The sequence below is a fragment of the Ptychodera flava genome, chromosome 19, assembly GCF_041260155.1.
Source record: "Ptychodera flava strain L36383 chromosome 19, AS_Pfla_20210202, whole genome shotgun sequence".
NCBI lineage: Eukaryota > Metazoa > Hemichordata > Enteropneusta > Ptychoderidae > Ptychodera > Ptychodera flava.
The window spans coordinates 14954579-14971773 of record NC_091946.1 but is presented as its reverse complement, the minus strand read 5'-3'; the positions used below and the strand labels follow the sequence as shown (position 1 = coordinate 14971773).

General features: G+C 37.2%; 1 protein-coding gene across 1 annotated transcript in view; it reads left to right on the top strand.

Annotated features, from left to right (window-relative positions):
- Positions 1–2861: 2861 nt before the first annotated feature.
- LOC139118663 (cell division control protein 42 homolog) overlaps positions 2862–17195 on the top strand; it is a 103971-nt gene continuing 89637 nt past the window's right edge. Inside the window, exons 1-5 of the mRNA XM_070682079.1 lie at positions 2862–3259; positions 3991–4173; positions 5713–5876; positions 7387–7808; positions 8449–8695. The gene's annotated coding sequence lies outside the window, so the exon portion shown is untranslated. The remainder of the gene's footprint in view (positions 3260–3990; positions 4174–5712; positions 5877–7386; positions 7809–8448; positions 8696–17195) is intronic.

Below are 17195 nucleotides of genomic sequence, written 5' to 3'. Positions count from 1 at the left end.
TGAAACAACATTGAAAAGCACGCAGAGATAGATGCACAGCAGTGTTGCTTTAGTATTTTTGCATAACAATAGTTCGGTGGTTTGACTTTTAGTGCAGCGATGCACAGTTTTGACAGTTTAATACAACAGAGACAAATGTGTACAGTTCTGAATAGAATTTTAGTGTCAGTTATTTTATTTACAGTTGTCTGTTTTATACAGCACTGTGTTATGCACTATCGTCGCGTATTTTTGCGTTTATTTTTTTATTTTATCCTCATGAGCAGAAAAAAAGGTGACGCGGCGGGTCTGAATTGACGCGCTCGAGGATGAGAAACAAACTTTTTATGTTTGGCCTTATCAGACTAATAATGACGAAATCAATGCAGGGGATGCTTCACAACATTAATTTTATTATCTACATACAAAGCAAAGTCGAAGTGGACTATAGAAATGGGTAAACTTCCAAGTACTCCTTTAAAAATCACAAACAATTCAAACGAACTGTAAACAAAATAATTACAGAAACGAGACAGATGCAACGTCATGAATATAATATATAAATAGTACAAATCTCCAACTCTGTTCAAATAACTTCCGTAATGTTTTCATGCGTAAACTTACAAGCTTGATCTACGGGGCGCCACATGTAATATTTATCATTACAATGTAAAAGTGAAATGTCAATTTTTCTTTTTTAAATAAATCTTTAAACATGTATAAATAATACGGAAAAAGTAATTTTGTTCAGATGATCGCATTCTATTAATGTAACTTTTTGTAAAAAACTATATTTATCTTATACGTGTCATTAAATGTGTGAATAAAGATGGCGTGCAACTGTTTATCAAAATTCGGTAGAGTTACGGCAGGAAATAAGAGAAGTATAATTCCTAAAGTGGACAGAAATATCAAACATTTAAAACTTATTGTAAAATATTCTTTAAGGAGCAATAGGAGATAAACAGTTTGCAACGATTTGGAAAAAGTCATTTACCCATACTAGTATTAAATATATATCTCGCGTAAAATGTGCAATGAATGCTGATTTTCGGATAATATAAAATACAAGTAAAAAGCAATGCTACGTACAAAAAAACACAATAAGAAAATCATCCCAAAATACCAAAGCCACTCGGAAAAAGCTCAGTTCCATCTCAGTTCATATTAAAACATTTTTTTTGCCATTTAAAGTTTTTTCCCCCGACTCGGATTGGCAGTAGTTTAAGTATATACACTTGACATATATGTTAAGATAAATGCTATTTTTATGAAAAGTCACATTGATAAAATGTGATCATATTGACAAAATGACTTTTTTCTTTACTATTCATACGTGTTTAAGAATTTTAGAATGAAAATTTGAGAGTTTAATTTTATACTGTAACGACTAATATTTTTGAAATATTTGGCGCACCCTATAAAGCTATCTAGATATCTCCGCAATGTGATCAATATGAAATCTACCGAAACAGAACTATTAATACCACTGAAATACCAATACTGGCAGTAACTTTCTCCATGAGGAAAACAACGGATTAAGTTTCGTGATGCTTGAGCATCAGTGAAATACATTAATTATTACTGTATTTGAAGATAGTAAATTTGTTGGTCATGTGATTCTACGTGCACTAATCTTTTTCCTCTCCGTTAGAATGCGGATTTAATGACATTTTATCGCCGTTACCCTCCCAAGTATCATCGTTTATCTAAATATTAAAGATAATTAGTATCAAGACTTGAGCACGCCTGTATTCGTTTTGCATTACAATCTGTTCATATTCAGATCCATTGACTTGTAATTTGTTGCTGTCTGATTGCCATTCAATCTGTGCAAAATTATTATGTACATTTAGTATAGTGTTCAAGTGCACATCATTTGATTTTCCGATTTTGTTATGAGTGTTCGTAGCTTGTATATCATTAAAAGGTCGAGTTTATTAGCACACGCAAATGATATACGAGACTTATTGCGTACATTTGGAAGGTGTTAGACTCTCTTCAGATTATAATGCGCGGAAATTGAGTACATAACATGTGTATTAGCCAATCACCTTTCATATCTTGTTTTGCAATATCCAAAAGCTAGTCAACAATTTTAATTTCCAACGATTTACTTCAGCAATTCATAGCTTCAGAAGAGAGTTTAAAATGGCAAATTGCGACACTTGCAAACTTAGTGTAGGAGAGAAGGTTTAAGCTTTGTTTTTGTTTGTTTGTCGTACTGATACTTGTTTGAATTATCCACGGTCTCTGACAATTTAGAGTTTAAGAATTCCAGTTTTTGACAGTGTTGTGACCGGAAATTAGTTATTTTTAGATATAAGCGATTATTTGTATTCAAGTCTGTAGTAATGATCTTGTTCACATTTGTTCGTCTTGCGGTAGCCTACATGAAATTAAAAGTACTAGGGAGATCGTTCATATTTATGATTATATCAAGCAGTGCAACACTTGTATTAACGCCGGTTGTTTTTCACTGCGAGACAACATAAACCATTTCACAAAATACCTTAAGTTAATATAACAAAACTCTGCATTGCTCAAACCTTACCAACACTACTTTAGCAACACCTCCCACGGCTCAAACACTGAGTGTTGTTCATAAACAGATATCGCTGCATTATCAATGTAACTATATTAATGATTAACTATCGGCGGGGACTGTGACGTCATCGACATTGTTTAAACTTCCTTATTATTTTTTTTCGGATTAATGCAAGTCATGTGTTGCAGTGTAGTAAGCAGTCATATTACACCATTTAAAGAATATCGAATCATAAATAAATGGAAACTGTTTGGCCTTGAAAATGTGGCATTACTATATAACGAGTTTAGGTTTACGTTGTCATTAGCTTTCATGAGGTCAAAAGTTATATGAGGACAAAGGTCTCGAGACCTGAGGCAGCCATTACACATTCCGGAAAACAAGTATATCACTTAAAGTATCGCTGTTATAACAGTGACTTAGATAGCGAAATTCTCTCAGGATGGTGGTACCTCCTAGACGGCATCAGTCGATTGAAATTAGCGATGTATAGAATAGTTTAGCTCTTTCCGGAACGTTAATATGATATATTGGCAACACAGTGTTATATGCATACCAGGAAGTGCTTCTATAGCTGGATAGTCAAGGTCGCGACACGTAGTTAAAGCAAACCGTCAAAATAGCAGTGGTTTAAGAGAGCAGCGTCATTTCAGACCTTCTGCAAGTGAGCCTGTACTTTAGTTTATGGGCAAACACTGTGAATAGAACTTTACGCAACTGAAGACCTAACAGGTGAGATTTAAATGTTACAGCTTAGTGCTTTATCAGTGTGTCCTGTAAAAAGGGAAACGTCAGTTAAAAAGCCATAACTCCTGGTCATCAAATTGTCCCCGCCAAGAATTATCAATTGCTTGTTGGTATTAAGAAGCTGATGAATGTGTAAGGCCTGTAGAGTTTTAGTGATGGTAACATTTTTCGCAATTATCAAGTCACGGTTTATAAATGGGTTCCAAAGTCCAACTGTGCCACCACAACAAACGCACTATATACATAGTTTATTGTTCATACGCCACACTTTGAGCCAACAAGTGATTGTAAACTAAGAGAATGCAACATAAAGGCAAATGATACTTCATCAAACAGGTACTTTTCGAGTATTCTCGGGATTATCTTGTAAAAAATAATTATCAAAGTTATGACTGCCACCTTGTGATGATATTCCTATTACAAACCTTCAGTTGAAATTGCAGGTGGCGTCATAATTTGAACACAAACTGAATTAGCAAAATTTGGCTGCAACGGCCAGTTCCTGACACACAACTCACCAAATGAAGTCACAACATCCTAAATAGATAGACTGCACTCGGGACAAATAAAATTACACGTATACCAGTTTCTGTATTGTTTCATTTGTTGCTGTGGATACGAAATGTACAGATTTAAGGTTGTCTGTGACTTGTTGGATGATATCGTGAGATTATTAAAATGTACACTGAAGTCATGATTATGGGTTCTTTTCAAAGGAACGGAAGGTTAATTGGTAAAAACGAGAATAACGGAACTGAATAATCACCTGGTGACTATAAAGCATCGCATCGTCAAACGAAACGGTGTAAATGACTTTGTTCTGAGGCTTAGAAGAAACATGAATGGATACAGAGAGCGGTCGTTATGATTAATCACTCGTAACTTTGTGAGTTCTTAGGGTAAGTGATAGAATACATATCTACAGCTCAGTTGAGTAAGCCTCATTCTTGCTGATTTTTTTATTCCAGACACTCGGCTAAGGACTGAAACGATGGCTTCGTCAATTCTAAAATATGATCCCCTGTCAATGCTATTGAGCTCATTAGATTATTAAAACTAAACAACATTTACGGACACTATCTACAACATTATATGGAACTTTTTTGGTTTTCATAATTTAGCTATGAGTAAACACCAGTTTCTTGTTTCATACCCCATCATATCCTAACTTATTCAATATGTTGATGATACGATCATTTATATTGTTGACAAATTAATTCAAGTCCGGACTTGAATGTAATTTGAAAATTATAACAATGCTAGTTGCACAAATATTATCTTGTTTGGAAGCTTAACACTTTTCATTTATCCTGCTGTTGGGGGTTAAAGCACCCCCAGCGATTGTATTCTTAGGCAATAAAGCTCACCCTGCGATGGTATACCACGAGATTTTGACCAGTTCACGACATATATGCACGAGCGATAGCGAGTGCATATGTGAAGTGAAATGATCAAAATCGAGTGGTATACCGTCGCTGGGTGTGATTTATTGCTTTTATATCATAACAGTGTATTGAAATTCTGGCGTGGAACGTCATAAAAGCTAGTGAACATGAGAGCTAGTGCGCATGCCAGCCGTGGTATATCGCCACAATATCGCGTCTCGACCAATCAGATCGCTGTATTTGCACCATCAATATACTGGTATGATATAATACGCGATTTTGACCAGTTCAGGACATATATGCACGAGCAATGCAGAATGCATATATGAACTGGACCGGTCAAAATCGAGTGATATACCGTCCTAAGCGTGCCTTTTTGCTATTATATAATATTAAAATTTTGGGATGAAGCATAAAAAAAGGATTTTTTCCTCTTGCCGAGAATTCGCGCGTGTGCCATCCGTGGTATATTGTGAAAATACAACGATTCTTTACACGTCTCAACCAATCAGATAGCTGTATTTGCGCCATCAATATACTGGTATGATATAATATAGCATAATCGTCATTTCATAGTAGTGGTATTTTCATGTACTGCACTGTCGAACAGATCTCGTCACTTGAAATAGTTCTTGTTTGATATCCCTGTTCTCACTTTCTGAAGAACTTTTGTCAGCGTTACCAAGTACTATATCTGTATCTCTTTCTCCTTCTCTTCCTCCCTTCCTCTGTATCTTCATACTCACCGTCATCATCTTCATTTCGAGGTGGCTGCTCCCTCCAAAACGTTCCAGTTTCACAGAAACACAGTCAGTTTCTGGTCAATGTGCAACTAAATGATGATGAAATTGTAAACAGCAAAAGTTGAACAATCTTAGTTGTTTATAATCTCATTAATTTTAGACTTGATGCATGTAGATTGTAGGCTATTTACCCTTCTTATAGGCCAGAAGTGTCATAGTGACACGATAACTAGTACTTACAGCCCTTATTTTCATATAAGCTTAGAGTTTTACAGTTTGTTCACCCATTACCATCCATCTTGTGTCTCAGTGTATTTTCTTAGGACTCAAGCATGGCAGAATCCCAACGTAAGACAACGGAAAGCAGAAGTCTCGATATCAACAAAGATGATTCGGCTGGGCAATACAGCGGAGACATCTTATATCATCCTTTCGACTTCATGATGTATCACATCTCTGAAAGCATTGGAGAGGGTGAGCGAAGAATATCAGCGATAATATATATGTGACCATAATGTACTAAAAATAACTTGACATCCAAAATGCAAACGTCATGACACTTTTTTTATTCAAAATCCAACATACATGTAAATAAGTAGGTACTGATATTTATTTCGTTGGAGAATGTTCTTGGTGCGTTCAAACATAAAAAGTGACCACTGATCGTTCACCATCTAGTCTCCATTATGACATTGTACTAAGATAATGGCAAAATATTATACCCATTTATAATAATGACTTACTAAGATTGAGCGTACATTCAGCCTCTTAGATAAAAATATACAGTATGACTTGAATTGAGCATGCAACTGACCTCACATGTTGTCGTGAACTCAATAAAAGATTGTTTTGATGTCAAGCCTTCTAACCTATAATATTGTTCTACAATACCGCGTTGCTATCTTGTGATAATTCGTGAAGCCGTAATTAATTTTCTTGCAATGCAATAATATTTGTGCAAGATCCCGGCCGGCGAAAATGTCTTTAGAGCCATCTAATTTCACCTGTTGTCGGCTTCTTATAAAAAAACACTGTCTATTGATTAATTTTATGGACACCTGTACGGTCGAAGAAGACTCACGAAACCGTTTACATCTGTTCTTATGATGGTTTATAAATAAAATGTCAGGAATCAATATCAAACTGTGCAAATTTATTTCCTGTGGAAGATTATATTACATAAAATCTGAATACACATCAATTATGATCATATGTAATGGAAATACAGCATTCGATAGTGGTATTTGTGCGTGTTACTGAAAGCTGATACAATATGCATGTTCCTAGCCACTGGAGATCGCTTCTGATTTGGATTCATATAAAAAATTCAGAATTAGTCAAACTAGTAATGTGCCATATTTCATTTTTTTAACCTAAGGTGCACAATCCTGACATAAAGTTATGGTTAGCCACCTCACCATGGTTCTTATCCTTGAAACGGAAAGAAAGTTTGGAGGCGATTTGTATGAATATTGACACTTGCTCGACGTTCCGCATTGTCGTCATATGTTTTGCGTCGACACATATAACAACATTCCCGCGGACCAAAAATATCTAAGCGCCATTTGGAAAAATTATTAGTTTTTCTCTAGATATTTTAGTTCTTTTTACATATTAATATTAATGGTTCAAACAGTAATCCCATGAGCTTTACTTAACTTTCTCCCAAAATTTATTAGTCTATCTTGTTATTTATCTTTTTATACATGGAAGAAAACTTTATTTTCACAGCCTGTAGTTCAGTTACATCTGCGATATATTGCCCGTACAACACTGTTATTTTCATGTCTCGACAAATCAGTTCGCTCTATTTTCACTATTTATAATTTCACTATTAATATCAAGTAAAGTGGCCACGTTCCGGGTGTACCTTGAAATCAACTACCTGCTTAATTTCTGCAAATTGAATGCAGACATTTTAGTTCTACTTTCATCACACTCATTATAACCATAAACATTAATGATAATTAATTCTGATTTGCAGGGAGAGAGAGAGAGACAGAGAGAGACAGACAGAAAGATAGAGAGACAGAGGAGCAGCACACAGACAGAAAGGCTGACAGACAGAAAGGCTGACAGACAGAGTTAAAAGAGAGCTGTTTTCTTTATCGTTATAAAAATATTACTCATGTGAAATGTGATTGTAATTTTCTTGTAATTAGTGTTTCTTTTTGCCAAAATATTCCATTTGACCAGGTACTTTCCATACGATCAAATATTTTTGCAAGAGAACTATACCTGCCAAGAAGCTTGAAAAAATACACGATGCTTTGGAACTGATAAACGAACTACAAGACATGGGAATAACATCGGACACCAATGTCAAGCCCCTCATTGTCCTGTTTACTAAAATAGAGCAGCATAAAATCGCAAAGAAATTGCGAGACTATCAACAGCGCCTCCAAGGTACTTTAAGATCTAAGTTTGCTTTTCTGAAGTAAGATTGGAAGTAGGACCACATATGAAATGGTATATTATTCACATGCTAATTCCTCCTTCTGGCCTCACTATCATAGTAACTGAAAGCTCCCGATAGCATTTGTTGTGACTCGAGTCGAAAACGTTTTGTCAGAAAAATGTGATTAAAGATGTGAGATTATGGAGAAGATGCAATGCTTAGGCTATTATGTTATACTATAAGAGTGATTAGGAATCATTGATAAATAAATAAATGAAATTTATTTACGAATCATCAATACATGAAATTTCACCAGTTTAAGCGATGTATTCATTGCTTCGATAAAGTTTTGTGCGATGTGTTATGGTGTTATTAGTGCTTAATGAACTCTACAGCGTGTGGAGGGGTCACAGTCAGAAAAACTGTAACAACTATAAGCTCGGTTATTGAACCAATCATTTTTGAGACTGGGGATTTGGCTGAGCAGTTTTGTCTCTGGCTTCTCTTCTGGGTGACTGGGTGCCACCGCCTGCCGTACGTTGTGAGTTTGACCCCGATTGAAAACACCGTACTTAACAAAAATATCCTGTAAACTTCACACAGTTCAGGTCATATATTGTTATTTGCTTTCATGGGGTCACGTGTCAGACGACGACAAGATGGTCAGGCATCTTTCGGAAAGGCGCAGCCATTACTACTTTCCGGAAAACAAGGCGATCTCTGAAGTACCGTTGTCACATTTGACTTGACAATCTTGTCCTATGGTGATGATGCCTCAAAGACGTCATCGGTGATGAAATTACAGTGTTCAAAAATTGCTCACTTTCAAGGGACGGAACTTTATGTACCAGAGCACCCAGTGCTAGGTGTATAGCAGAAAGTGCATCTCTAGCCGGTAAGTGGCTGTATTATGTAAGATGAAACTCACTAACCGCAAAATAACAGCCGTGTAAAGGAAAGTAATATCAAACATGTTCCAACTGTAGTCTTAGTTGATGCATGGAATGTAGTTCGCTGGCGTGGAGTTGACGGTAAACGAGTAGAAAACCTGACAAGTGAGACCAAAATATCGCAGCCCAGCGCTTTAAAAGGCCAGGGCGGGGTATAAATAGCTAGCTGCCCTTGTTGGAGTTAGTTTATGCAAAGCATGGGTAGCATCACGCTCGATCGCGCCGTAAAAAAACATGCCAAAATGGTCACAGGCGAAGCAACTTAATTGCATGCACTTACTATTTCCTAACTATGAACGTCTGGTGATTAAATGTGTCGATAAAATTTTATGATTTGAACATAAATAAAGCTGAGTATGATCGATGAAAGTATTTCTCTTTGTCTTCATCCATCATGGCAAGCGGCCATAACAAAGGGTTGCAAGCTGTCAATCAAATAGGACGCACTACAGGTGTGAATCAGTAAACGTTTGCGATGCCAATATGTTAGATAGGGCACAGCATGAAAGGGAAGTGTTTTGCAATTTGAAGAGTGAAGGCTATGTCCTATAGTGTAAATTAAGATATTGACTTTTCAAGGATTTCGACCATATAATATGTTTTATGCTCAAAATTTTCAATAATAAATCTGTCAAATATAGAACGACTGCCAACAAAGCTATATGCTAACACAAACATGTTTTTGTAGCAGTCATGCAGCGAGTGACAACATCAAAAAAATATACAAGTGTTTATACTACAATTTTCGCAAAAATCTAATGACATTTTTGTCTCATAAAAGTTTCTCCGTATGGCCAAAGATCTGACCTCTGCTAGTAGTACTCATGCGCTTCTGTTATGCTGTGTCACTCGCTGCAGCGGAGTATCTTGTTTAGAGCGCCACCACTGTTTTATTTATGAATAACTTTCGTTTTGCTACTAGGAAATCAGACCAAAAATTATGATAAAATACAATTTACTGCGAAATACCGACCATCTGATCGATAAAGGCGAATGGCAACTAACGTAATGACTACCTTGCCAAAGGGTACATCTGCCCTAAAACCATGGCAAATGCCATCTGACATAAACATATTATCAAATTTGAAATATTACCTAATCAAATACCGGAATGGTCACCAAATAACCCAATGTTAATGTGTAATATTCAAAATGTTGTATGTCAGGAGGAAAACGCTCTGTCTTGACCTCCAAAGCACTTGGGTTATTTGTGTCACTAAATTGCAAATAACTTCAATCTTCCCTGTGCCGCACACAGTACTACTCATTACAGCATTTCTAATAAAAACAGATGTGGTTTCGGTTGAGAAGGCTTTACGATCTATAACAAACTTTTATCACTGAACAGTTATGTCATTTTCACAGACCATGAGTCCATGATTACTTCTTTTGCTATCACCTTGTTCTCCATCAGTAATCTCAATGCAGTTAAGGTTCCTCTATTCTCTTTCAAACTTTTTAACGTAGTTTTAGATGTCAACTATGTGCAGCTAACATTTTCTTATGTTTGTTTTCGGTATTTCATGTACATAAATAATTCAACGACAAGAAAATGGAATGTTGGGAGTAGTGTGTGCTCGAAGCACATACGAAAAATCCTTTACAGAGGAGAAATTTGGGCAACGTTGCCTGAATTTGGCGAGATGGAAAAATATATTTACAAGTGAAGTGTAACAGGGAGGGGAAAACAACGAAGCCACTCCATCTTCCAAGCTCTGAGGATACCAAATCATCTCTGGCAAAAAATGTATCGACATCACAAAGCAAATTCATGTGACTTCACTCAGGCTGAACTAATTTAACCCTGAGTTGGCAGATCCCAGACGGGTCAGCAGCAAGTTTCATCTGCGATTCATGTGGCATGTAGGCAGTGGATGGATCAAGGGGTGTGTGACCATTTCCATTCACTGATTTTGATAATTGTTTGGCAGTATTATGAAATTGTTAAATATAATGATGGTTTGTTTTCTATGCCATGTGTTCATTTTCTCGCTCAAAGTTTTATATTTCGGAATTATCTTCGACCAGAGAATAGCGTCACAGCCCCAAAGTCGGTATTTTTGGCAGATACGCTCGTTTTGTCAGATACTCTCGCCTTCGGTGGTTACAGAGTAGACTAAAATACCCGATGCTAGAGGGCGCTCTTTCTTCATGTGTTATATTCAAAATGTTGTATGCCAGGAGGATAACGCTCTGTCTTGACCTCCCAAGCACTTGGGTTATTTGTGTCACTTAAGTGCAAATAACTTCTATCTTCCCTGTGCCGCACACAGTACTACTCATTACTGCTTTTCTAATAAAAACAGAAGTGGTTTCGGTTGAGAAGGCTTTACGATCTATAAAGATCGCTGAACAGTTATGTCATTTTCACAGACCATGAGTCCATGATTACTTCTTTTGCTATCACCTTGTTCTCCATCAGTAATCTCAATGCAGTTAAGGTTCCTCTATTCTCTTTCAAACTTTTTAACGTAGGTTTAGATGTCAACTACGTGCAGCAATACATTTTCTTATGTTTATTTTCGGTATTTCATGTACATAAATATTTCAACAACGACAGGAAAAGGGAATGTTGGCAGTAGTGTGTGCTCGAAGCATATACGAAAAATCCTTTATATAATTACAGAAGAGAAATTTGGGCAACGTTGCCTTAATTTGGCGAGATGGAAAAGTATATTTATAAGTGAAGTGGAACAGGGAGGGGAAAACAACGAACGCCACTCCATCTTCCAAGCTCTGAGGATATCAAATCATCTCTGGCAAAAAGTGTATCGACATCACAAAGCAAATTCATGTGACTTCACTCAGGCTGAACTAATTTAACCCTGAGTTGGCAGAAGCCAGACGGGTCAGCAGCAAATTTCATCTGCGACTCATGTGGCATGTAGGCAGTGGATGGATCAAGGGGTGTGTGACCACTTCCATTCACTGATTTTGATAATTGTTTGGCAGTATTATGAAATTGTTAAATATAATGATGGTTTGTTTTCTATGCCACGTGTTCATTTTCTCGCTCAAAGTTTTATATTTCGGAATTATTTTCGACCAGAGAATAGCGTCACAGCCCCAAAGTCGGTATTTTTGGCAGATACGCTCGTTTTGTCAGATACTCTCGCCTTCGGTGGTTACAGAGTAGACTAAAATACCCAATGTTAGAGGGCGCTCTTTCTTCTCGTCCCTCACACTGAGGAAGGGACGAATAAAACAGGGACCATTCGAAACAGTCCCTGCGGAAGACCGTTGTGCCAAACACTCCTGAGATCTAAAAATAGAGGTGTCAGCGCTAGCGTATTTTTAATAGCAAGCTCCCTGACTAAATTTCAGAAGTGATAATATATTATTGCATTGTACATTTACATGCCTGAACTACATAAAGCTTCTAAATTTGCCATTGTTATTCTAACCAAATTAAAAAAAAACACGCCACAGGTATTCTTTTGCACAACATAGATTAGCCTAAAGAGAACTCGAGTCTGCAGAACGTAACCTTGACCCTACATCATTGAGTTCCTGAAGAGACTCGTCCGGAAACAACCAAAACTTCTATACAAAACATTCCGGAACTTTCTTTTTTACGTACACAAGTATGCTATCAGTATATTGGCCATTTTTATATACACATGTCCATATCGCTTCATCCTAGTGACGTTTATCGTGCATATCTTGACGTTTACCGTGAAATATCACGGTGGTATTTTACGTTAAACGTCACTTGGATGAAGTGATAGGGCCATTGGTATATGGTAATCGCCAAGCATATTATAATGATTAAATATAAAATAATGACAGCCAGTTTTAATATCAAGACAGCTCTATATCGACATTCTACATTTTAAAACACTTATTTATGACTGACACTTTACAAATTCACCATGTGATATTCTCATGTCCTTCCTTTGAGTTGTAAATTAATTGTTGAGGCGCGTCGTATAATGACTAAGACCTAGACAAGAGACACTGTAGGGACTACGTCAAGTACAGAAAGCGGCTTAAACAAACAGCAGCCGAAAAGCTGGAGATGATGATAATGATGATGTTGGCTGTGATGATGATAATGATATTGACATGCTGAACAGGCTGTTGTCAATCTATAGTGACATTGATAGCGATAGAGACACGCACACCGCACATCTGATATTTGCCCAGTGACACGACCAGGTAGAGTGTGGTGAACCTTATAAATCACAGCATCAGCATTAATCAAGGTGAGTTTGATCTGTGTACTAAAGTGTCACGCAAGCAAAGAATCAATCAAGGCAATACATATCTGTTCGGTAATTAGTCTGAATATCATTATGTATAACAACGTCAGCAGTTGTGTCGAGGGTACAAACGCATTTCAATATTTTCTAGTAAACTATGAGGAGGGAAGGGTCATGTTCCACAATTTTTGAAAAGAATATTAATGTGGTAATATTTTAGAAAAGGTAATGAGTTGGGTAGGTTTACTATTAATATTACGGTCCACCTCTGCAAATAGCGGCCTCCCTATCGTAATAACTGAAAGCTCCCTATAGCATTTTGTAGGAATCGAGTCGTAAATGTTGTTTTGTCAGAAAAAAATGTGATAACAAATGTGAGATTATGAAGAAGATGCAGTGCTTAGGCTATTATGTTACACTGTACCAGTGATTACAAATCATAAACAAATAAATAAAATGAAATTTATGAACGAATCATCAATACATGAAATTTCACCAGTTTAAGCGATGTATTCATTGCTTCGATAAAGTTTTATGTGATGTATTATGGTGAGTGTACGAGCGTAAGTGCTTCATGAACTCTACAGTGTGTGGAGGGGTCACAGTCAGAAAACAATGTAACAACTATAAGCTCGGTTATTACAATCATTTTTGAGACTTTGGATTTGGCCGAGCAGTTTTGTCTCTGACTTCTCTTCTGGGTGACTGGGTGCCACCGCCTGCCGTACGTTGTGAGTTTGACCCCGATTGAAAACACCGTACTTAACAAAAATATCCTGTAAACGTCACACAGTTCAGGTCATATATTGTTATTTGCTTTCATGGGGTCACGTGTCAGACGACGACAAGATGGTCAGGCATCTTTCGGAAAGGCGCAGCCATTACTACTTTCCGGAAAACAAGGCGATCTCTGAAGTACCGTTGTCACATTTGACTTGACAATCTTGTCCTATGGTGATGATGCCTCAAAGACGTCATCGGTGATGAAATTACAGTGTTCAAAAATTGCTCACTTTCAAGGGACGGAACTTTATGTACCAGAGCACCCAGTGCTAGGTGTATAGCAGAAAGTGCATCTCTAGCCGGTAAGTGGCTGTATTATGTAAGATGAAACTCACTAACCGCAAAATAACAGTCGTGTAAAGGAAAGTAATGTCAAACATGTTCCAACTGTAGTCTTAGTTGATGCATGGAATGTAGTTCGCTGGCGTGGAGTTGACGGTAAACGAGTAAAAAACCTGACAAGTGAGACCAAAATATCGCAGCCCATCGCTTTGAAAAGCCAGGGCGGGGTATAAATAGCTAGCTGCCCTTGTTGGAGATAGTTTATGCAAAGCCTGGCTTGGGTAGCGTCACGCTCGATCGCGCCGTAAAAGACATGCCAAAATGGTCACAGGCGAAGCAACTTAATTGTCCATGCACTTACTATTTCCCAACTTTAAACGTCTGGTGATTAAATGTGTCGATAAAATTTTATGATATGAACATAAATAAAGCTGAGTATGATCGATGAAAGTATTTCTCTTTGTCTTCAACTAGCGTGGCAAGCGGCCATAACAAAGGGTTGCAAGCTGTCAATCAAATAGGACGCCCTACAGGTGTGAATCAGTAAACGTTTGCGATGCCAATATGTTAGATAGGGCACAGCATGAAAGGGAAGTGTTTTGCAATTTGAAGAGTGAAGGCTATGTCCTATAGTGTAAATTAAGATATTGACTTTTCAAGGATTTCGACCATATAATATGTGGTATGCTCAAAATTTTCAAGAATTAATTTGTCAAATATAGAGTGACTGCCAACAAAGCTATATGCTAACACAAACATGTTTTTGAAGCAGTCATGCAGCGAGTGAAAACATCAAAAAATAATACAAGTGTTTATACTACAACTTTTTGCAAAAATCTAATGACATTTTTGTCACATAAAAGTTCCTCGGTATGGCCTGAGATCTGGCCTCTCCTAGTGGTACTCATGCGTTTCTGTTATGCTCTGTCACTCGCGGCAGCGGAGTGTCTTGTTTAGAGCGCCACCACTGTTTTATTTGTGAATAACTCTCGTTTTGCTACTAAGAAATCAGACAAAAAATTACGATAAAATACAATTATTGCGAAATATCGACCAACTGATCGATAAAGGCGAATGGCAACTAACGTAATTACTACCTTGCCAAAAGCTACATCTGCCCTAAAACCATGGCAAATGGCATCTGACATATATATATTATCAAATTTTCAATATTACCTTATCAGATACCGGAATGTGCGTTCCCAGTAGCCGTAAAACTGTTAACATATGGGGAGGTCAGGCGGGATCTCCCTTTCCTGATACAGCTTAAAGCATTACAAAATGGTCACCAAATAACCCAATGTCGATGTGTAATATTCAAAATGTTGTATGTCAGGAGGGTTACGCTCTCTCTTGAGCTCCGAAGCACTTGGGTTATTTGTTCCACTATAAAAAACTTTTATCGCTGAACAGTTATGTCATTTTCACAGACTCAGTCCATGATTACTTCTTTTGCAATCACCTTGTTCTCCATCAGTAATCTTAATGCAGTTAAGGTTCCTCTATTCTCTTTCAAAGTTTTTAATGTAGGTTTATATGTCAACTATGTGAAGCTATACATTTTGTTATGTTTGTTTTCGGTATGTCATGTACATAAACATTTCAACGACAAAAAATAAAAGTGGATGTCGGCAGTAGTATGTGCTCGAAGCACATACGAAAAATTCTTTGCTGAGGAGAAATTTTGGCAACATGTCCTGGATTTGGCGAGACGGAAAAATATATTTACAAGTGAAGTTGAACAGGGAGGGGAAAACCGCAAGCCATTCCATCTTCCAAGCTCCGAGGATACCAAATCATCTCTGGCAAAAAATGTATCGCCATCACAAAGCAAATTCATGTGACCTCACTCAGGCTGAAATAATTTAACTCTGAGTTGGCAGAAGCCAGACGGGTCATAAGCAACTTTTATCTGCGATTCATGTGGCATGTAGGCAGTTGATGGATCAAGGGGTGTGTGACCACTTCCATTCACTGATTTTGATCATTGTTTTGCAGTATTATGAAATTTGTTAAATATAAAGATGGTTTGTTTTCTATGCCATGTGTTCATTTTCTCGCTCAAAGCTTTATATTACGGCATTATTATCGACCAGAGAGATCGTCACATCCCCAAGGTCGGTATTTTTGGCAGATACGCTCGTTTTGTCAGATACTCTCGTCTTCGGTGGTTACAGAGTAGACTAAAATACCCGATGCTAGAGGGCGCTCTTTCTTCTCGTCCCTCACACTGAGCAAGGGATGACAAAAACAGGGACTATTCGAAACAGTCTCTTGGGAAGACCGTTATGCCAAAATCTTCTAAGATCTAAAAAACGAGGTGACAGCGTATTTTTAATAGCAAGCTCCCTGACTAAATTTCAGGAGTGATAAAATATGATTGCCCAGTACATTGAAACGCCTGAAGTACATAAAACTTTTAAACTTGCCATTGTTATTCAAACCATTTTTTTAAAAAAACATGCCACGGGTATGCTTTTGCTCAACACAGATTAAAGAGAACTCGAGTCTGTGGAACGTAACCTTGACCCTATAGCCCGTGGGCTGGAGGGGCCCACCGTGCACCCCCCACATCCCTACTACTTGGGTATTTTTTTGTTCTTTAGGACCTGCTGAGCAAGGAAAAAGATGTTAACATTGGATATTTTGGGATGCACTACCTATCTGGGCTGGTTATTGATTTGCATGTGCCGCAAAAAATGGCGAAAAATGGGTAGGGGTAGGGGGTACTATATCCTCCCCTACATTGAGTAAACTAGCATGAAATAGCACAAATCATACATTTTTGGAAAGCTGAGATTCTGCTCTTTATGAGAAACACCAACTTTAGCAAAATTAATTTGTGTACATAGAATACGACGACTTTAAAATGAATTTTTTTGACATTTTTGAAATTTTTTACCCAAAATACCATGTAACAATTGTGATTTACTTGTTATTAAGCATAATTTTGACAGCTTTTTGTGTTTGAATAAGTTATTCCCACATATTAAACAAGAAAAAAAGTGTTAACATTAGATATTTAACTATACACTACTTCTCTTGGGTCAATTTTGAATTGCGTAAGCAACTTTTATCTGCGATTCATGTGGCATGTAGGCAGTTGATGGATCAAGGGGTGTGTGACCACTATCATTCACTGATTTTGATCATTGTTTTGCAGTATTATGAAATTTGT